The sequence below is a fragment of the Rhinopithecus roxellana genome, chromosome 12, assembly GCF_007565055.1.
Source record: "Rhinopithecus roxellana isolate Shanxi Qingling chromosome 12, ASM756505v1, whole genome shotgun sequence".
Lineage (NCBI taxonomy): Eukaryota > Metazoa > Chordata > Mammalia > Primates > Cercopithecidae > Rhinopithecus > Rhinopithecus roxellana.
The window spans coordinates 21,235,217-21,258,255 of NC_044560.1; positions in this window are offsets into that span (position 1 = coordinate 21,235,217).

Sequence of the window (23,039 nt, forward strand, 5' to 3'; positions counted from 1 at the left end):
CTTCCTCACCAAGCCTCAAGCGTCTTGGGCTGGTTCCTCTTGGATGCAAAGTTATGGCATCTTTTGCATTAAGCCCTCTGTTATTTTTCACTTTGGGGTACATACATGTGTGCTGTATGTCATGTCTATATGTATTGTATGTATATGCCTGTACATACATACATTTATATATATTCTACGTGGTACCAAGTTGACTTATTTTAAATGAGTTCTCATAAATTAAACAAATTAACCCAAATGCTTTTCAAGTTCACATAACCTTAGTAATGTTTGGTAAATAAAGCTAGCTTTAAAATTGTTGGTAAAATAAAATGTCTTCAACTTTTAACTCACACATTTTTTCCTAGGTCTGCTGGTCAGACAAATTTATACTGTCTCTGCTAGGTGTTTTAAAGTCATAAAAGTGTTGTTTCTATATTGTTGATACTTGCTTGAGATTGTCTTTGGTTCTGAGCCTCTGAATTCTAGGCTGTAGACAAGCGGTCATGGTGAGGCCTAGGGACATAGGCATGGATATGTTATTAGTATGTGTTCCGCAGTGCCTGGGCCACCAGCTGAACCAAGCCAAATATGACCCCATCCTCCCTGGACCCCATTAATATGTGTTCTACAGTGTGCTTGGACCATCAGCAGGGCCAAGCCCAGTATGGTCCCAACCTCCCTGGACCAGCTCTGCCTCCTGACCGTGCTGGAGTGTCAGATCCTCCAGACATCCTTCTCACAGCTCTGTCCTCTCTCCTGGGCTCTGCATCTTCTGTGTAAATCCAGGACTCAGATGGGCCCTTTCTTCAGTGACCATTCTGGGTACCATGTGGGTACTGGGGACCCAGGACAGTTGGGGGAAACACAAAAGAGGGTACTTGTGTTCAGTATATCAGGGGCCTTGGTTAAGAATGAGGCTGGCCAATGCAGCTGTTGTCCAGTTTTGCTTTTTTAAAAGAAAAAAAATGGCTAGCATTGTTTTCAATGAACAATTCACATGTAGTTGTTAAAGCAAGTAAAATAGGTAAATGTAAAGGAGATTAATATTTACAAATGAACTTGTCATCATTTCAAAAATTTTTCAATAATTTGAAAACTTAAAGTCATGTTATATCAAATGAGGTAATAGATCATCATAAAATATCTCAGTGATTTCTAAGTAAGTGAATCAAAATCAGTTATTAAGCATAGGTTTAAGTTTACACAATTTGACATCCTATTGTTTTGTGATACAGAAAAGCTAAATATATCTAGATCTGTTAATGAACATAAAACGGTAGAGGAAACATACCTTTCTAAAAATTGTGAAATAACTTTGATCTACAAATACAGATATAAAACAATTCAAAGTTGCTTACTTCCTGGATTTTTTGCTAAAAATTGGAGTTACTAAGAGTTAAATTTGTATTTAATTTATTTATCTAAATCTACTAGATATCAGAAACAACTCTTTCTGAAAAGTATACAAGGAAAGTAAGATGTTATAAAGCTATGATGATGTGTTTTGTTGAGAAAAAGAATAACTTAGTCTAGTTTAGAGGTAACTTACAGGTTTTTCTTAGAGTAAATGAACGGAGGAAAATATGATACAGATAAAACAAAATGAATACAGAAAGTTGGGGAACTAACGAGAAAAAATGATAAAAAGTTATCTTTATGAAAATCTTGTGTGGTCAAAGCTGACTGAGATTAAAAGGATTTGTTTATAAGATTTTATTAAAAACAGTTCTGGTTTTAAAAGTACACTAATACAAAGAAAGAATTTGGTTTTCTCTTTTGAGCAAGATTTTTTGTAGTATTACTAAAAGATAGCAAAAACTTGGTTCACTTTTTTAGTAAACTACAAATTTAAAAAAGAAAGAAAGAAAAAAGGAGAGAGAGAGAAACAGATTCTATATGCTCCATGCAATCGTCATTGAATCATTTGATTATTTGGAAAATGGAATCTCGTCTCTATCAAAGAGTAAAGATTTTTGCTTTTTGAATGTTTGAATTATCATTTGGCTAAATGAATGACTATTATTCTGCAGTAACCTGTGATCCTGTTTTAATGAAGTGTTTTAAACCTTTGACATGTTTGACAGGCTTCCCAAAATCAAAATTTTAAATCTAAAATTAACCTTTAAATCTCAAACTAACTCAGGGATGTTCCAAAAGGCCCTTGAAACATCCAAAAGAGTGATACTAAACAAGCTTATCTCATATGTTAAATTATACAGGAAATATCAATTAAGAAATAATGTGTAATTTTTTTCTGAGTTATTATATTATTATTAATATATTTATATGAATATATTATTAATATGTCTCTAAATTGTATGAGATATTTAAAAATCTGTTAAGTCTTAGTATATGCTGGCAGTCATAATTATGTTTAATTGTTGTAGGCCACAAAAAATGAGCAAATTTCTTTGCCAATTGTGCCTTTCACCATGGCCACTTTAATTTTTGTTGTTCACAGTTAATTGCTTTCTACTAATTCTTTTTTTCCTCAAAGTTCTTTGCAAATTGTGAAATGTTGTGCCTTCAAGGAGGTTCACAAAAAAAAAGACTACAACAAGTACTCCAAAATACAGGTTTCTGACAACTTTGAGATCAGAAAATTGAACTGGGTAAGAATTTTGTAAACTTCGATTAAAAAAGAAATAGACTCATGCAATTGCTAACGTTACATCAAGTAGACTAAGAATTAATTACATGGTGTTGAAGTGATGGAGGATTAAATAATTTTTATGACTTTTTTTGTTTGAAATACTGCTGATTCTTTTTATGTTTTGTTTTTTAGAGTCAAGAAAAATTTTTAAGGCAATTTAGAGCTTTACAACAATTTGGTAAAGTATACTTTTGTAAGCAAAATTGAAGCTTTTACCTTTCTCTCTACCTGATCTCTCCAAAATCTGAAAACTATTCAGTAGTATTCTCAGTTTATGGTAATAGAGTTATTTGCATAAATTTGATAAATATCTGTTTTCTTTTGTAACAGGACACAATTGGAGACACTGGTTATTTTAGCAAGCCTCTGAATAGAATGTCATATTTTCAGATATAACCAGACAGCTTTAAGGATCTGAAGTTGAGATTATAAAACCAATAGATATCCTTGGAAAAACTAGCCTGATATTTCAAATAATGGTTCACATGGATGCCTTGTGGAGTAAAGAATGCCACTTTTTGACAGACCCAGGAACCTCAAGATATTCGGAGAACTTAAAAAGAGAGGAATTCGCCCAATATATGTGAGTATTGCAGACAAAATGACAGGGCAAGTCAAATTTTTTGATTGGCTTCCTTGCTTCTGGAGACTTTTAAAGTCCGATCGAAGATTCCTTATGAAACGTTCCAGTAAAGCGAACTTAAAAGGAGCCTAAATGATACTTACATTCTTGCTGTACTTCATGCAAGTAATCACGCCAAGTTAATGAAACAACATTTATTTGGCAAACAAATTCGTCTTATAAATATCTTGGGTAACAGTGGATCACCAAAGAGAGAGAAAAGCTCTTTCAGAAATAAAAGCGACAATAGTGTACAGGTTATTAGATTCTAGCCCTGCCCATTGTTTTTGAGGTTTCTCTTTTTCCAATTATCTGGGCTGATTTTTAGTTCCCTCCAATGTCGGGCTGTGACTCTCCAGACAAACATTTTTAATTTTTCTCTCACCCTTCTGACTTGAAGTCACTAAAAATTAAAAATGCCTTTTTCCTAAGGCCCTAGGAGCTCATCAACTTGGCTTTGAAGAAAAATCACTGCAGCAGTTTATATTTGGACAAACTTTACACACAAACGGCAATCCAGGAAAATCCATCAGATAGCCACTGGGCTTCTCAGCTCAATTCCCTTCAGACTCTAGAAGAAACTAGTTTATAGACTACTCTAGACATTAATCGTTGTTTTTCTTCTGTTTCCATAGAAATGCCTTTTGCTAAAAAATCGGTTTGCCGGCATGATATACAGAGGCCTAGCTTTGAGAACCCATCTACAACACCATCTCCAGAAACGCCACATAATTTTTTAGTTGGACTGGCCTATTCTCAGAAATGACAGGCTGTTTTAATGAGAGCCTTGCCACTCTTGCACTAACTTGATTTTTCTCTCCACAGCCACCAACTCAGCTTTCAATGTGTGAGGTTTCTAGGGGAGTTTCAGATGGGGGAATGCCGGGGCTCAGAAATGAGTACCCCAAAAATGGTGTTTTGACATGCTGGACTAAAGAAGCAGTTTAAGGTCTCTCTGACCTTCCTTCCCTTCCTTCCTGTCTCTTGATCCTCTTTTTTCCCGGAAAGCACAAGAGGAAGCTGTTCTCTGAAGTTCCCTCGTCTGCCTAAAGGCCAGATCTGCCTAAGAACCTAATTTTCCCTGACTTTTCTTGAACTTGCTCATATTGCAGGAAGAAAGACTGAAGTCTGTCTACATACCTGGACAATTTTTGTAGCAAAGCATTGTCTTCCATTTTGGTTTCATTCGGAATTTCAAACAGAATCATTTATCAGCCATTGACTGCTCTGTGGGCCCAACAGACAGTCCCAGGCCATCGTAAGTTCTCCAAGTTAATTCATTTCCCCCAAACATCATTTACTGTCCCTCAGATTGCCACACTTCCCCGTCTCCCCTTTGCCTATAAAGAAGGGTATATAAACACCTGTACCCCACTGAGTTAGTGAATAATCATTCTCATGCTATTCCCCTGTGCTACACATGTTAACATACATTTTGTATGCATTTTCTCTTATTCATCTACTTTTTGTCAGTTGGCTTTGAGTGCAACATCAAAGTGCTAAGGGGAAGTTTTCCTCTGGCCCCTGCAATAGATACAGATAGGTTGATTATGCCGGTCAGATATTTTAATCTTAGCTCTTAACTTGTCCATTGAGTGGTGAGCTGTATTTTATATTAGTTTTCTGTTGCTGCTTAACGAATTACCACAAACTTAGTGGCTTAACACAGCACAAATTTATCATCTCACCATGTCTGTGGGTTGGGAGTCTAGACATCAGGTAGGTGGGGCCTCTGCCTATAGTCTCACTAGGATGAAATCCAGGTGACGGCAGAGACTGCAGTCTCACCTAAGGCTCAGTAGCAGGTAGAATCCCATTCCTTGTGCATGTACGACTGACTGAGGCCCTCAGCTCCTAGGAGCTGGCTGCTGTGCCCTGCTAAGTAGCCCTTCTCACATTACAACAGTGGACTTCGTTCCCAGACAGCAAGAGAGCATCTGCTACTTCGCGTCTCTTTTAAGGGTTCACCAGATGACATCAAGAGCAAACTCCCTTTGATTAACTCAAGATCAATCAGTTTTGGACCTCAACGACACCTACAAAATTGGACTTTTTCCATATGGTGTCATCTAATCACAGGAGTGACATCCCATCACATCCATAAATTTTGTCCCACTCAAGAGGAGGAAATGTACAGGCCATGTATACCAGGGTTGGCAATTGTGGAGGTCATCTTAGAATTTTGCCTACCACCCATTAGAAAAAAAAATCGATTTCAGTTCTACACCTTTGAAGATTTCCATCTCTGGTGGTTTCTGATGTGGTTCGCTGTGTCCTCATCCAAATCTCATCTTGAACTGCAGCTCCCATAATTCCCACATGTTGTGGGAGGGACAGAGTAGGGGGATAATTGAATCATGGGGGCAGTTTCCCCTATCCTATTCTCACGGTAGTGAAGAAGCCTCATGAGATCTGATGATTTTATAAGGGATTTTCCCTTTCGGTTGGTGTTTATTCTCTTTTGTTATGGTGTGAGACGTGCCTTTCACCTTCTGCCATGATTTTGAGGTCTCCCCAGCCACGTGGAGCTGTGAGTCTATTAAACCTCCTTTTCTTTGTAAATTACCCAGTCTCAGGTATGTCTTTATCAGCAGTGTGAAAACGAACTAAAACAGTTTCCAATGCCACTTGGTTAAGAACTTGAAACTTTCATGCTCATCTATTAAAAGGAAATAAATATCTGCCCTTCCTCCATGGTTCTTTTGGGAGTGCTTTGCGATGTGGGGAATAAAAATCCCAGCTCAGGTAGTACAGCAATAAGAATAATCTACAAGTAAATGGTTTTCAGTTATGGTTTGGTCAAGGAACCAGCTCTGTGACTCTGTTTTTTGATTGTTCCCTCTCCGTGCGAAGGCTGACTTCTCTCATGGTGGACAAGTGACTGCAGGAGTGTGTGTGTGCATCAGCTGTCTTCAGAGTAGGCAGATGCTTCTCTTTCTCAAAACATCAAGCCACAGAATACCTCATCACTCCAGTGAACCAGTCCCTGGGGCCAGGGAGACTCCATGTGAAGATTAGCCTCTGGCTGGGTTTTTGTCTGTCCCTGAGCTCATCTCTATGGCAAAGTGAGCAGGATCAGAGCCCACTCCCGACGCCAAGTTGAGAGTGGAATCAACTCCACCCAAACTGAGGCTGCTACAATTTAGGGAGGGCACAGTGGCTGCTTGGAAGTTCCCCCTCATCACCACCCCCAACCCGGTTGGGTCCTGTGGTGCCCACCACGATGTTGCTGAACTATAAACCCATCCAGTCTTATGGTACTTACCAAGCTGAGAGACACTAGGCTGAGTGCAGGGGTGGAAAAGGCAGTCACGGCCCCACGCACCTGCCGCACACACCATCCTGGGGAGAAAAACACAGCTGAAAAATGCTAATAGGAAAGCATGAACTTGTTCAGACGTGCACCACAGGAAGCCTGTCTTGGAACTGTCATATACTCCGTGGATATGGAGACAGTGGGTGGGTGGTACCGCAGAGGAGTGTGGGTGTGTGGTGCACAACTGGCTCACCCTCCCTGCTGGGCCAACTGTGTACTCACCCCCTCCTATTTAAAGCACACTTTGGCAGGCCAGGTGCAGAGGCTCATGTCTGTAATCCCAGACAGATCGCTTGAGCCCAGGAGTCCAAGACCAGCCTGGCCAACATGGTGGATAAAACCACATCTCTACAAAAGATATGAAAAATTAGCAGGGTGTGGTAGTGCATGCGGGTAGTCCCAGCTACTTGGGAGGCTGATGTGAGAAGATTGCTTGAGCCCAGTAGTCCAAGGCTGCAGTGAGCTGTGATTGCATTACTGTACTCCAGTCTGGGCAACAGAGGATGACTCTGTCTCAAAAAAAAAAAAAAAAAAAAAAAAAAAGTACACTTTGGCTATCTATGGCATATAACAAATGGCTACAGTACCAGCACAGGCTCAACACATGATCTATTTATCTCCCGGATTCCCTAGGTCAGGAGTCTGGGCATGACTTAACTGTGTTCTCTCCTTAGGGTCTCGCAGGGCTGCAGTTGAGGTGCTGGCTGTGCTGCATTCCTTTCTGGACCCTGGGATCCTCTTCCAAGTCCATGTCATTGTGGACACTATTCAGTTCCTTGCAATGTGGGCCTGAGGCTCCAGCTTCCTTGATGGATGGCAGCTGGGGCACTCTCAGCTCCTAGAGGCATCTGCTGTTCCTTGCCACGTGGCGCTCACAACACTGCAGTTTGTTCTGTGGAGGTCAGGAGGAGGGAGTCTCTGCAGCTTTAGATCTCTCAGCCTTCTTCTGTCTGTGTCCCCAAGAATCTCTTTTCAAAGGGCTCACCTAATGAGGCCTGGCTCACCTGAACTTAAGGGGTGGGGATATACAGGGCACGCAGGCCAGGAGCTCGGAATCTCAAAGGCCATCTTCCAGTTCCGCCTGTCACCAAGTTCCACCCCCCCATGCAAAGAAAAGCTTCTTGAGTGAATGGAGGCTTACAATTAACTATTTCTCTTTAAAAGTGCTACATTCTGAAGGCCACTGGGTAGGTAGTGATGAAGTGGCTGACATTTAGAGCCAGAATGATTGCAGGAGGGCATGCTGCTCCCACCACAGTGGCCTCAGCTGCTGACTCCAGCAGATGACAGCTTGCACAGTCCTCTTGGAGAGATGTGCAAGGTCAGTTCTGTGCACACGCCACACCCCCAAGCTTTGCTCCTTCTGCAAGATTCACAAAGAACTTCCGCATCAGGAAGTGCCAGGGTGCACCTGCCATCCTCCCACCCCATGTTCCTTGGGTGAGGCTCAGCTTGTCCTGCAGTTTGGCTGCCTGTTTAAAGGGACAGAGCCTGGTGATGGGGCAGCTCTGAAGACCCTCCATGCTCCCTGAAAATCCTGCTAAGGTTAGGAGCTGCCGCCGCTTGTGGAATCAATGTCCAACCTGCTGCTGTCCCACAAGAAGCTTAAGTTTAGAGACAATTAGCTGACAAATTTGAAAAGACTAATAAGCCCTACTCACACCTTCCCGGCTAACTGATACTGTTTTCTCCTCTGCAGCTTGCAGAGAGGATTCCTAACTTGTGGGAGGGACACGGAGTGTGGAGAGGGGATTAAAGGCATCCTTTTCCTCCCTTCATTAAAAATGACACCTCTCGTTTATTTTGAAGAAAATGGGAGCTGTCTTGAGGTTTCCTGTCCTGGCACCTGGAGATTTTTCTCTGTTGTTAAGAACTTGCAAAATATACAAACGTCCTGCATAGAATAAGGTACCCATTTTTTTTAATTGGTTCGTTCTGATAAAGACTGATTTTGTCCAAAAAGTAGCTGGTTTTCTTGAGCTCTGGGTCTGTTTTCATTCTTCCGCCTTAAGTGAGAGTCTGCCATGTTTTTAACCTCTGCTCAGGGAGATTGCAGGTGAGAAAGGCATAGTGCAACCTTGGCACCAGCTCTTCCACAACATGGCCACTTTACGTGGGGGTCACTTCAGTCCCAGGTGAGCAGCTCTGTGAATCCCGATGGGGAGGAGGATGCCTCGTTTCAGACACTCATGGTGTCTTGGACTCAGCTGTTTCAGACTTGGTTGAACTGAGGCACACTGTCCCCTGAGCACAGGTAGGCTGCCCACTTTCAAAGAGGACTCCAGAGGGAATTGCTGAAACCACAATATGCCTGTGTGCACACTTGCACACACGTGTACCTACACAAGCTGCAATGCATGTACATGCGTAATACACATATACACTTGTACTAAGAAAATATCTTTATTTTATTTCCTTTCTCCTTTATCATGTGACATAAGATTTATTGACTTCACATCGGCATTTAAGCATGGTTATCTTTCTGTAAGTATTTGGGTTGGGGATCGGTGCATTTCTGGTTGCACGAAGGAAAGTTGCATTATGTTAGGCATAATTATGACATTATTATTGTCTTTATTTGAAGATTATGTATGATCTCAGGAATGTGTATGGGTTCAGGTTGACAAGGGGTGGACTTGTGATGGTTAATGCTGAGTGCCAACTTGATTGGATTGAAAGATGCAAAGTATTGATCCTGGGTATGCTTGTGAGGGTTTTGCCAAAGGAGATTAACTTTCGAGTCAGTGGGCTGGGAAAGGCAGACCCACCCTAAATCTGAGTGGGCACCATCTAATCAGCTTCCAGTGAGGCTGGAATATAAGCAGGCAGAAAAATGTGAAAAGAGAAACCAGCCTAGCTTCCCAGACTACGTCTTTCTCCCATGCTGGATGCTTCCTGCCCTCGAACATCAGACTCCAAATTCTTCAGTTTTGGGGACTCAGACTGGCTTTCCTGGCTCCTCAGCCTGCAGACGGCCTATTGTGGGACCTTGTGATCATGTGAGTAAATACTTAATAAATTCCTCATATATATATATATATATATTCCATTAGTTCTGTCCCTCTACGGGACCCTAATACAGTTCCCCATTCATTAAAGGTCCAATGCAGGTTGGTAGGGGCCTGAGCTAACTGTCATCCCTCAGGGAAAGAATCTGCCAAGCCTCCCTCTCGGAAATAAGGAACATGCTCGCACTGTCATAGAAACAAGCAGAAGGGAGTGTGGTGAATCACATACTGGATTTGGAGGCTTCTATCCAGAATTCACACACGTATCTCTGCCCACATTGCACTATTCAAAGCAAGTCCTATGGCCATCCCCAACTTGAATGGGCCAAGAAGGTAGGATCTGGGTGATCCCACCATATGCCCAAAAGAAGAACCAGAAATATCTGGTGACCAGCAACAGTATCTGCTACACCCCTGTATTGGCTTGCTCAGGCTGCCACGACAAAGCAGCACAGACTGGAGGGCTTAAACAACAGAAATGTGCTGTCCCACAGTTGTCCCACCATTCCAGGAGCCAAGAGCCCAAACTCAATGTGTGGGCAGAGCTAGGCTCTTCTGAGGGCTGTTCAGGCCTCTCACCTACCTCCTGTTGGCTGCTGGCAACTTTTGGTGTTCCCTCACTTGTAGAAGCATCATTCAGTATCTATCCTCATCATCGCATGGCTTTCCATGTGTGTACCTGCATGCATGTCTCTGTGTCCAAATTTCCCCTTTTTATAAAACTACCACTCATATGGGATTGGGGCCCATCCTAGGACCTCACCTTATCTTGATTATCTCTGTAAAGACCCTATTTCTAATCAAGGTTATATTTACAGGTACTAGGAGTTAAGATGTTTGTATATCTTTGAGGGACACAATTTAACCCATGACATCTCCCACCTCCAAAGCTCTCCACTGGTATGAGCCATACCTTGCCCTCAGTCTTGGGAATAGAGAGATAAAAACCACATCAATTCTGATGTTGTGAGCCCCAGGAAACACATACATGTGATGAAAAGTGATAAGAATATAACTAAATGTTTATCTGTGATCTGTGATAATCCCAATCTTTTGACCTGTGACTGATATGGTTTGGCTGTGTCCCCACCCAAATCTCACCTTGAATGGTAATAATTGCCACGTGTCAAGAGTGGGGCCAGGTGGAGATAATGGAATCACGGAGGCCAATTTTTCCCATACTGTACTCATGGTTATGAACAGGTCTCATGAGATCTGATGGTTTTAAAAAGGGCAGTTCCGCTGCACAAGCTCTTCTTGTCCGCTGCTGTGTAAGACATGCCTTTGCTCCTCCTTCACCTTCCACCATGGTTGTGAGGCCTCCCCAGCCATGTGGAGCTGTGAGCCAATTAAACCTCTTTCTTTTATAAGTTACCCAGTCTTAGGTATGTCTTTATTAGCAGCATGAGAACAGACTAATACAGTGACCCACTGAGGCGGATAGCAGATTCTTTGCTAAGGGTACACCCCTTGGTCAGAGATGTTGCCCGTTTCATGGACAAGAAGCCTGGGGCTGCACAGCTGAAGTGACCTGAATGTTTGTGTACCCCACAGTTTCTGTGTTGTAATTCTAACCCTCAAGGTGATGGTATTAGGAGGTGGGATCTCTGGGAGGTGACCACCTTATGAAGGTGGAGTCCTAAGGAACAAGATTAGTGCCCTTATAAAAGAGGCCCTTGGCTGGGTGCAGTGGCTCACGCCTGTAATCATAGCACTTTGGGAGGCCAAGACAGGTGGATCACCTAAGGTCAGGAGTTTGAGACCAGCCTGGCCAACATGGCAAAACCCCATCTCTACTAAAAATACAAAAAATTAGCTGGGCGTGATAGTGCCTGCCTATAATCCCAGCTACTCAGAAGACTGAGGCAGGAGAATTGTTGAACCCAGGAGGTGAAGGTTGCAGTGAGCTGAGATCGCACCACTGTACTCCAGCCTGGGACACAGAGTGAGACTCCTTCTCAAAAAATAAAATAAAATAAAAGCCCTAAAGAGTACCCTCACGCCTTCCGCCATGTGAGGACATTGTGACAGGACAGCCGTCTGTGAACCCAGAAATGGGCCCTCACCAGACACTGAATCTGCTGGTTTTCTAATCTTGGACTTTCCAGTCTCAGAACAGTGAGGAATAATTATCTGTTATTTATAAGCCACCAGTCCATGGTCTTCTGTTGTAGCAGCCCACATGGCCTGAGATGCAACTTTGGGACTGGGGAGACATCATTGAAATGTTTCTTTGTTCTTTAAGATTCCAGGAAAAAAATATACTCAGCTTACATGCAGTGTGTGTACGTTGCAAGGTATATTATAGGACATATGTTGGTGTGGGGACAAAGGGCTGCATCATCACTCAGTGCCAATGCCTCTTAGGCTGGGCCACAGGGCAGCCTCGTGGAGAACTGAAGAATGTCTCTGCATCTCTCCAGGCATCCAGCTGGAGTCAACGTCTTTCTTGGTTCACCTACTCACAACATTCAAATACATATTTATTGAGAACCTACCAGGCACTGTTCTAGGTGCTGGGGAAATATTAAAATATTTCTCCATTAAAAGTAATGACAAAAACCGCACTTACTTCTGCACCAGCCTAGTAGCAGTGAACACAACAGACATACATTCCTGTCCTCGTGAGCTTAAGAAAGAGTGAGATGTGGGGTATGTTCCAGAGTACCTGGCTGTGTCCTGCAGATGCTAGTGATTTGAGGGAAAGTGTGGATTCACTTTGAGTAGAAAGTTAGCAACTCCACCAACACCAGCACCCTCACCATCCAGGAGCACCCCTGGCAGACATTAACAGACAATTGCAGCATGGCAGACATTAGCAGACGATTGCAGCAATCTCTCGACTTCATGATTGCTGACATGGGAACAACTCAGGCAGCCCTCCTTTCCATTTGCTTTTCACCCTACAGCCACCCTAGAGTTACGGCCGTTATAGAGCAGAACCATCACTCCGGATGCAAGGATTGCTAATATGCCAGGCAGAGCTCTGAAAGTGTTCCTTTGCCAACTCATCCAGTCCTCTCTACAGCTTCATGAGGCATAATTTTCTCTGTTTTCCAGGTGGGGAAACTGAGGCCACCAGAGTCGCCAACTCAGTAGCAAGAAGGGATGTGCAGCCTGGATCTAGAGACTGTGCTCCTAACAACCAAGGCAGATCCAGGCCCTGGGGCTTGGCTGGATGACTGGGTGCTGGCCACTCTTCCTCCATAGCACAGCTTGGAGTTCTGCAGAAAATCCGACTCCCAATGTCTTAGGAGAGCAAGGATTTGGAGACATGTCCCCTTGGGAAGTCTCTCAATTTTCCAAGCCCTCACATTTCCTTATCCATAAACTATGGATAAAAATACCTACCCCTTGGGATTCTTAAGAGAGTAAGAACAAAATCAAGCCTGCAGGACAGGTGACAAGTGACAAGCACAGCCTTTTCCCTGGTGATGACTTCACAGACATGCGACCCGAACATGGTCTCAGGGCCCTGCGCTTAGAAAGGCTCATGCTAGGTTTAATATCTTACTATCATCATTTTGAAATTCTTAATAATTTATGAATAGGGAGAACCAATGTTTTCCTTTTGCTTTGGACCCTGAAAATTATGAAGTCAGTCCTGCTTCCCCACCAGAAAATGGGCTTCCTCCCGGAAAGGAATGTCTTGGTGTGGTTGTCCCTGTCATCATCGTTGTTGTTTTCCATTTCTTTTCCTATGCAAGGCGGGCTGTGGGGATGGGAGGAAGGAAACACTCGTGCACCCAGAGGATGCCCTGACCCCGTGGGCCGCCCCTTGGGAAAGGGAAAGGCGTGCTGACTTGGAGTAAGGGAGGCTGCTGGCCATGCAGCAGGAGAAGGGGGTGCTCTGTTTTCTTGCTGTTGCAGGAGAGCTTGTGCCCACCGCTGGCCGGGCTGCTGTCCATGCCTGGCTTTGCTTCAGGAGCTTTCTCTTTTGACCTCATTTACTCCTCAGGACAACCCTGAGGGTTGGTGTTATGCTCCCCAAGTTATAAACGAAGAAACTGAAACCCAGCAATTACTCCCCCACCCCCCGAGGTCGAGCAGCTGGCAGCTGGATTGCAGCAACCTCCTGTTTCCTCAGGGCCAAGATGCCAATTTTCCTGAGACCTTAGCGAGCTGGTAAATAAGGCATTCATGAGAAAGAGGCCCAGCTCCATACCATGTGGAACAGAACTGCTCTTAGAAGTCACTTAGCAGCCTATTTTCAAGCAAATAAAATAAAGGAAAAAAATAGGAGAAGGAATGGGAGATTGAGGAGTTTTACACGCTAAAAAAAGGGGACTCGAGAACCAATCCTGCTGGGCCTTTGTACTTGCTTGTTTCCCCTCAACGAGATTTCCAAAAAGAGATGTTTAGACACAGTGGGGCCTGTCTGTCTGGACTCATAAAATGTTTGATAGCATCTCGTGGAATTTTTATTGGCAGAATTACTTAAATTGGCTGGGATCAGAACATTGTCACAAGAATGGAAGGCTGGATCATTGCTTGTAAATACAAGGTCATCATGAACAGCAAGGGAGAGCACTGGAACACTCTGGGATCTGTGGAAGTCCCATATTTCAATTAACTTCCCTGTCAATAATTAAAATGAGTAAATGTGGTTATCTGGGAAAGGGGGTGTCATGGATGTACTTGGAAACACAGATATTGTCTAAACATGAACAGCAATGACAGTGGTGATAATATTAACCAGTAACACCACCATAACAACCTTGTAATGATGTCACCCACAGGAGTCCTGGTCAGCAAACCAGGAAGGAGCTGCTCAGACGTAGCCATGGCTGTGGCATGTTATGTCTTTGAGTCTGGCTCCAAAAAATGGACTCCAGGCCGTGACTGGTAAGCAGTGAAGAAGGTCTGGTTCAATGTAGTCCCACCTACTTCTGTGTTTACTTCTAAGACTAAAACACAAGTGTCAGGAAAGCAGAGACTTCACCCACCTCTCACCTCTATGACTCTGGAATCTGGTATTGAGCCGGCTGGAGACGTGTTTCTGAGTCCATGAACAACACAAAAATAGCGAGGGAGTCTGACAATGGAAAAACCCCAACAGCTGACCCCTTGGTGTCAAGGTCGTCCTCAGGGTTGATCTGTATTAATTGGAATGGGCTCTGCAAATGCCGATCTCCACCTTTCTCCCCAAACATGTCAGTATCAGCGAGAGCTCAGTTCCCTAGAACATGGCATAATTCACCTTCCGCAACGTTCTGCGGTCTGATCTTCATGACAGCCAGAAAAGGTACGCAGAGCTGACGTTCTTACTGCCTTGTTTTACTTGCCAGGAAACAGAGACAAAAGGAAGGAACTGACTTATCTGGGACTTGTGAGTGGGGACGACGTGCGACCCCAGCCAAAATTACACTGACTCCCCATGCCGCCTCTGAGAGCCCATGTCACCAGGACGTCAAGCCCCAAACCATCTCGACTGCTTCTCCAATATTTTCTAACTCTTCTAATGTTCCTTCACTTAAATAATCACGAGTTCTATGGTGATGGCATTGCAGTATGTTTTCATAACATCCACAGAGGAGATTGTAACCGCAAGTGTTAAGCCACATCTTTTTCCAGTCCAATGTTACGATCCTGAAGAATCTTTGTCCCCCAGATGAATGCATTTATCAGTTCTGGTTCTGCTCTGGGGGGAGGTGGGAGGAGCTCGCTGTCCACGGTCCGTGGCCTCTCGCTTCCCCCTCTTAGGTGTACCCCGCTTTGTGTATCTGAGGGAGGTGTTGCAGGCATGTCCTTCTTTTTTTTTTTTTTTTTTTTTTTTTTGAGACGGAGTCTTGCTCTGTCGCCCAGGCTGGAGTGCAGTGGCCGGATCTCAGCTCACTGCAAGCTCCGCCTCCCGGGTTTACGCCATTCTCCTGCCTCAGCCTCCCGAGTAGCTGGGACTACAGGTGCCGCCACCTCGCCTGGCTAGTTTTTTGTATTTTTAGTAGAGACGGGGTTTCACCGTGTTAGCCAGGATGGTCTCGATCTCCTGACCTCGTGATCCGCCCGCCTCGGCCTCCCAAAGTGCTGGGATTACAGGCTTGAGCCACCGCCCCTGGCCAGCATGTCCTTCTTAAGAGCTAAAGTTTCAGGGAGACAGGGCGTTACTTCCAGACTCTTCACAGTCTGGGAATTTGCAGGTGAGGTTGTACTCTGCTTGCCAAATGAGCTCGCCCAAACTCTCACAGGCTTCTGTTTTGTTTCGGGCCCACAGAACCATAAGCACAGGCCTCATTTTCACATGAGGCTTAAGCCTGAATCTCCTCTTTCATGTTTGGGCCTCTGTGCTGGGCTCATCCCCCCTTCGGAATGATAGCTTCTTTGAGACCTTCAGAAACCGCAGACATGGCTGGGGAGTTACAAGGCCCTCAATCTGCCCTTTTCCCTTTATCCTGGCTTTACAGTTGGACCAGGAAGTATTAATAGCGGATACTTGCTCAAGGCCAAAGTGCCCGCTTTCTATCCCGTTGTGTGTGGGTCACAAGGTGACGCTCTCAAGCCAAGGCCCAGATTTCTGAACGCTCAGTCCACCTGGCAGGTGGGTAGCAGCAGAGAGGCCTTCCCTGAGCGGAGCTCTCCTTCACTGTCTCTGCCGGCAGAGCAGTTGGCTCTTGTCTCTTGGACTTCGCTAAAATCAAGAGGAAGCTGCCTACCCATTTTCTGACTCTTTCCACCCAATTATTCCTCAGCTTGTGGCTGACTGTCGCTGGCGTTCCGGGAATCCTAAGACTGTATGGGGGATGCTCTGAAGCACCCCAGCCTCCAGCTTGCGAGGCCCGGGTCCTCACTGCCTGCTCCCTGACAGACAAGTCCTGCATCCTTTTATTTCATGTATGGCAGTTCCATTTCTGGTACCCATTGCTGTACTAATGAGAGAACAGTCTGCACAGGGCCCAGACTAACCACAGTAGAACTTTCCCTCCCATGGTCTAGCTCAGATGTATGCAGCCATGGCCCAAAGGGCAGCTGTGACTGCTCAGCTCACAACATCCTCCTGGGGTCACCGGGAAGCACCAGCCCTTGGTGTCACCCAGCCCGAGGAGGACAAAGGACTAGGGAGCGCACAGCTGCACCTTGAAGGGAAGACCCCTGGAACCAGCACACATCATTTTCATCTGCACCCCATGGCCTGGACTGAGCTCACATGACCTCAACACACAGGAGGACGCATAGCAAACGCAGGCTTCATATGGGCAGCCACAGTTGCCCGCCCAGCTGGCAAGGAAGATGCCAGGACTGAAAGAAGAGAAGACAGGACCAGCAGTCTTCCCCAAGTGACCCAGGGTGAGCTCTGTCACCTGAGCCCCAGCAAGGAAAATAGCATCACTGCTAGTGTTGCCATGCGGAGTAAAAGGAGACCATCCACATGGAAGACGCAGTACAGGTGCCTGTCGCACTGAGAACACTCACCAATGACCACTGTCTTCACCACCAGCGCCATTTGCTAGTGACATTGGTTTGGGGAAAACGCTGATGAGGGCCGTTAGCACCTGAATCCCAGGACCAGAGCTAAGAGGAGGACAGCTCGTTCTCACAGAGCCCCGGCTGTAGTCCTGGCAGCATGAAGTCCCAGAGAAGGCAGACGACGGAGGTTGCTTCTGCCTCCCCGTAGACTTTTCCCTGTGGGGTGGTAGAGCTTTGCTTTCCTGCATGTCTCAGAGTGTGCAAAGATGTGCGTGTCTGTGTATGTGTGTGTGTGTGTGTGTTTAGTTAAGATGTATTGTTCCCTCTCTCGGTTAGAACATGAAGCTTCCCAAGAGGTCGGGGAAACTGGTCTGTAAGTGAAGGCATCCACACTGCCCAGCCCTTTGATCCTGCTTCGAGTCCCACTTTTGGCTGGAAGAGGCTCCTACCCTCTCTGGCTGGGAGAGACTTCAAGTTTAAGAAGGAACCTCTGGGTGGAAATGAAGAGACACCCTCAACCCTACATATCCACTCCATTAGTGACGGAGACGCAGACATTTCATGGCCCCATGAACACCCTCGCCCAGGTGAACACCAACCCTCATGGGGCCACCCCTACATATCCACACCATTAGTGATGGAGACAGACATTCCGTGGCCCCAGTAACACGCTCACCAACACATGTCACCGATGGAAGTTCCGGCCACACTCCCCACACGTAGATCCACACACACTCTCCCACTTCCATGACAGCGGCACAGGGACACACGTACCCACCCTGTGTACGCGGCTCACCCACGCACACCCAGCACAAATGCTGGGCACACCCTCTCAGCTCGGGGTCTGGGGATCAGTTTGGGGTCGGGGGGATATACCCTTTTGCAACATCCCTTTGCTTTCACTGGGAAATCACACTCCAAACCACAACTTCATCATCCTCAATCAATAGGAAGCAATCTCAGCCATCAACCTGTCTGTGCATTGACATTTATTGCCAGTAGGTGTCAGGCAGATATTATCTGCTCCTGCCTGGCAAGCAGCCCCTTTGGAGTTGAGTCCCCTGTAGGGGAAAGATGTATTAAGGGAAGAAACAGAAACAGGAGGGAAAAGGCGAGGGCCTTAGGGCTCTTAGCTCGGAGGTGGGGCCGGGGCCTGTGTGGACCTGGGCATTGCAGGCCCTTGAGTTAATATGGAGCATGCCTGTGGGCAGGTGGCAGGGGCTAGGCATGGGTGGGATGGGAGTTGTGTGTTGCCAGAAGTGCACAGTGAGTGTGATGGATGTGGTGGGGGGAGGGCTTCCCCGTGAACCTGAGAGGCCCTGTCGAGTGTGTCTGTGTCACAGAGCAAAGCCCGCAACTGGGGTTCAGCCTGGAGGCCGTGTGGGTTCTTGTTTCCTACAAGAAGGAATTCAAGGGCAGCCAACAGAGTACAGTGAAAGCAAGTTTCTCAAGAAAGTAAAGGAATAAAAGGGTGCCAGAGCAGCCCCGAGGGATGCAGGGATTTTTATGGTTATTTCTTGATTGTAGGCTAAAGAAAGGGTGGATTATTCATGAGTTTTCTGGGATAGGGGTGGGGAATTCTCAGAACTGCGGGCTTCTCTCTTCTTCAGACCACGTAGGGTAGTTTCCTGACATTGCCTGACATTTGTAAACTGTAGGTGTGTCTTTTAACATGCTAATATATTATAATTAGCATATTATAATCAGTAAGGATGACCAGAGGTTGCTCTTGCAGCCGTCTTGGTTTTGGTGAGTTTTGGCAGTTTCTGGCTGGCTTCTTCACTGCATCAGGTTTTATCAGCAGGGTCTTTGTGACCTGTGCCTTGCAAACCAGGCCTGCGGATTTCTATCTCACCTGTTCTAGACAGAGTCACTCTGGTGCAAAGGCCTCTGACATCCATGTGTGTGTGGGCGTGGGTAATTGTATGAGCGCTTCCAGAGTGCGGGTGTGCAGACCCTTGTGGCCCCAGAGGTCAGATCATGTGGCAAGCAGCCTGCAGGTGGGCTGGGGTGAGGGTAAGGAGGGGGCTCTGTGTGAGCCTCTAGCTCACTCAGGCATGGCTCTGGGGCCTCAGCACACAGCTTGGTTTGGTGTTGTGCTTGCCACACAGAAAGGACTTGCATCTGGTCTGGGTCTGAATCAAAGGAAGTGGAGGCCCCAGAGCAGGGGCTGGAGGGCTGTTTACAAAAGATTTTGCTGTGTCTTGCTGGGGGCTGCAACTTGAGGCTTCTGAATTCTACTTTCCATTTCTCAAGATGATATGTTGGCTGCCACTTAAAATATCCCAGACATTCCTCCCTGCTTTAATAACAATCATTAGACTCAGATAATGGCTATTGATGAGGGTGTTTTGTTATTGTTTGTGGTTTCTTGCTTTTTACCTGGCTTTTACAGTAAACCAGGTTTCCTATAGCCCCATGAATTATGGCAAGGCCCCTTCCTGGTGGAAACCAAACAAAATTCCAAGCCCCCAACCAACTGAACAGACACCCCCTCTTGGCCAAGAGGATCCCACAGAAACCTGAAAAAATAGCTCAGGCTATGATAGGAAGGGAGTAAGGCACACTTCCTTATATCCCCTCCCTTTGGAGTTTAGGCACAACTGACCAGAACTAATGTTAAAGTAGAGATCATAAGACGGACAAAAAGACTCTTTGTGGCAATAAAATTCCAAATTCCAACCTGACTCTGGTATAGCATCACCTGACGGAGAGCAGACCCTGAAGGAAATCAAAGTATTTTACTCTAAAATATATTTCTTTGACATATTTTGAAATGGCCCTGCAAAGCTGTCTCTTGTGGGGAACATTTACGTTCAATACAGAATTTTCTTCCTTTTCTAGGTATTTTCCTGATCTAGGAGAGATTTAACTACAGCCTAACACCTTTTAAGTTCCCCAAGGAGACATTTACCCTCCATTCTCTCTGAAACCTGCTACTTAGAGGCTTCATCTACGTAACAAGAACCTTGGCTTCCACAGCCCCCTTTATCTTAACTCAGGCATTTCTTTCTGCTGACTTCAGCTCTTAAGGCAAAGCTTAATTCATTCAACCAATTGGCCATCAGAAAATCTTTGAAACCATCATGACCTATAAGTCCTCCCCACCCCCTACCCCTGCCCCACTTCAAGATGTCCCACCTTTCCAGGCTGAACAAATGTATACCTTATACATATTGATTTACGTCTTTGTCTGTAACTTCTGTATCCTTGAAATGTATTGGCTGGATGTAGTGGCTCATGCCTGTAATCCCAGCACTTTGGGAAGCCAAGACAGGTGGATCACTTGAGGTCAGGAGTTTGAAACCAGCCTAACTGACATGGCGAAACCCCATCTCTACTAAAAGTACAAAAATTATCTGGGCATGGTGGCAGGCACCTATAATGCCAGCTACTGGGGAGGCTGAGCCAAGAGAATTGCTTGAGCCTAGGAGGGGGAGGTTGCAGTAAGTGGAGATTGCGTCACTGCACTCCAGCCTGGGCAACAAGAGCAAAACTCCATCTCAAAAACAACAACAGCAACAAACAAAAATTATCCAGGTGTGGTGGTGCATGCCTGTAATCCAGCTACTCAGAGGCTGAGACAGGAGAATAGCTTGAACCCGGGAAGAGGAAGTTGCAGTGACCCGTGATCACACCATTGTACTCCTGGGCGATAAGAGGGAACTCCATCTCTCTCTCTCTCTCTCTCTCTCTCTCTCTCTCTCTCTCTCTCTATATATATATATATATATATATATATATATGTAAGCTATAACCTGACCCCCTCAGGCACATGTACTCAGGACCTCTTGGGACTGTGCCCAGGCCATGGTCACTCACATTGGACTCAGAATACACCTCTTTAAACATTGTTAATAGAAAAACATTAGACAAATTAAATTTAACAGAGTTTAATTTAACAAGGGTAAAAAAGAAAAATTCTTGAATGCAGTAGTCTCCAGAATCACAGCAACCTCATTTCCTGCCTCCTCAGAAGAAGGAATTCAGCTACGGGGCATGGGGCAGAGGGAGACAGTGAGGCAAGTTTTAGAGCAGGAGTGAAAGTTTATTAAAAAGTTTTAGAGCAGGAATGAAAGGAAGTAAAGTACACTTGGAAGAGGGCCAAGCAGGTGAGCGATTCAACGGCACAGTTCAAACTCTGACTTAGAGTCTTATATGTTGGCATACTTCTGGAGCCTTGCGTCCCTTCTCTCCTGGTTCTTCCCTTGGGGTGGGCTGTCTGCATGCACAGTGGCTGCCAGCACTTGCAGGGAGAGGGGGCACCACATGTGCAGTGTGTTTACTGGAGCTGTGTACATACACACTTAAGGCATTCTTCTCTTACCAAATGTCCCTAGGAGGGGTCATAGACCGGTTAAACTCCACCATTTTTGCCTCTTAGTGCGCATGTTTGAACCGACTTGCCCAGCTCCTGAGATGTTATCAGGAAGCTGCTGATCACAAGTTCCAGATGTTTCTATTGTGAAACTGCCTTTCCCTGGTGCTGGCTGCAACCAATTATTATTTTAGAGAAACGGTTTAACCACTGCTTGACCATCACATGATCATTCCCTGATATTTCTGGTTGGTGTTGGGTGGGGCCTCTCCTGCCCTGTGCATGTCTGAGCAACTACCTTTTGTAACATTATTATTAATGAATTACAGAAGAGAATCTTTCTCACAATCTCTCCTTCTCTTTCTCTCTTCCCAACCCCCATCAAATGATAAGGTGCCTTGTCACCACTGCACAGAGTCATCAAGGCTGAAGCTGGGGTGGTGGGGAGGGGAGAAGAGTGGCTTCCCTCGTGGTATTATTCTGGGCCTCAGATGGGTTGGTAGGGTGGAGGGGGTCTGTGAATCCCCTCAAAGAGTCCACAGTTTTGGGCTCACGTTACCTTCTCTGGGGAGGGAATCCATGACTTTTCTTAAATAAGCAAAAAGTACAAAAGTCTCCAAGAGTGGCCAATTCCTGCTCCACTGGGCCTCCCTGGGGCTTGAGTTTCCCCCATTAAGGCACTGAAGTTCCTATTATTATGCAAATATGTTAATAGAATAACATTTCTACCCATCAGGAATCATTAACATGAGTTAATCTACAAATTTAGAATAAGAAATGAAGAGGACAGGGATCCTAAGGGAACAGCCTGACTTCAATGTGAGAAGAACCTTGAAGGGCTTCCTTCAAGCCTGGGCATTAACTCTCTCTTGACCAAGAGGAGGCCACAAGTGTCTCTGGGACTCCAGTTTTCACATCCACAAAAGAAGAGGGCCAGTACGGAAGACCCTCCTGTGGTTACATCTTCATTTTAGTGTCTTTTTTATGACAAAGCCTCTCATGTCCACTGTAAATCCTTTGCTGTCTCCCTGGGAGGGGCCCTGGAGCACTGACTACCTGTGGCTTTGATTCCAGCTGCATCTGGGAGTGTCCCGTGGGAAATCCAGGAGGTATGCTTGGGAGAGCTATGGGACCTGGCCAGGGACCACAGGGAGGAACAGTCGTTCTCTGGGAGCTGCTTTTCAGGGTCTCTTGTGGGCTCTGCACTTCCCTGGTGGGCTGCCTGCCTTTGGAATCATTGATGTCCATGGAAGTCATGCCATTGGCATTGTGCACTGTGTGCCCCATGCCACTGTGCCCTGGTGACCCTGCGTGTTTAAAACTTTCAATGACCACCCCGATTTTGCTGACATTGTTGAAATGTTGAAGTCATGAAATATAATATATGTAGTGGAACAAAAAATGACTTTACCCTTCTAGTTTCCTTGGCTGGGCTACAAATTAAATTGGCATAAGACAGATTAGCAGGAGAAAAGTTATATTTAGTTGTGTATATACACACAGGAATCTCACAAAACATTAGACATCAAGAAGGGTCAGATGATTAAAACTTAGACAGCATACTGAGCTATGAAAAGAAAAAAACAGGAGCTTGGAGTTCTAGGGGGTGATGGGGGACCACAGGTTATGGCAGGGCAAGAGGAGAAAATGTATGGTGAAGAAAGGCGGTCTTGTGCAGATAAAAGGTCGGTCAGGTAGTAATAGTCTGGGCATGGTGTCAACTTCCAGTTTTCTCCCCT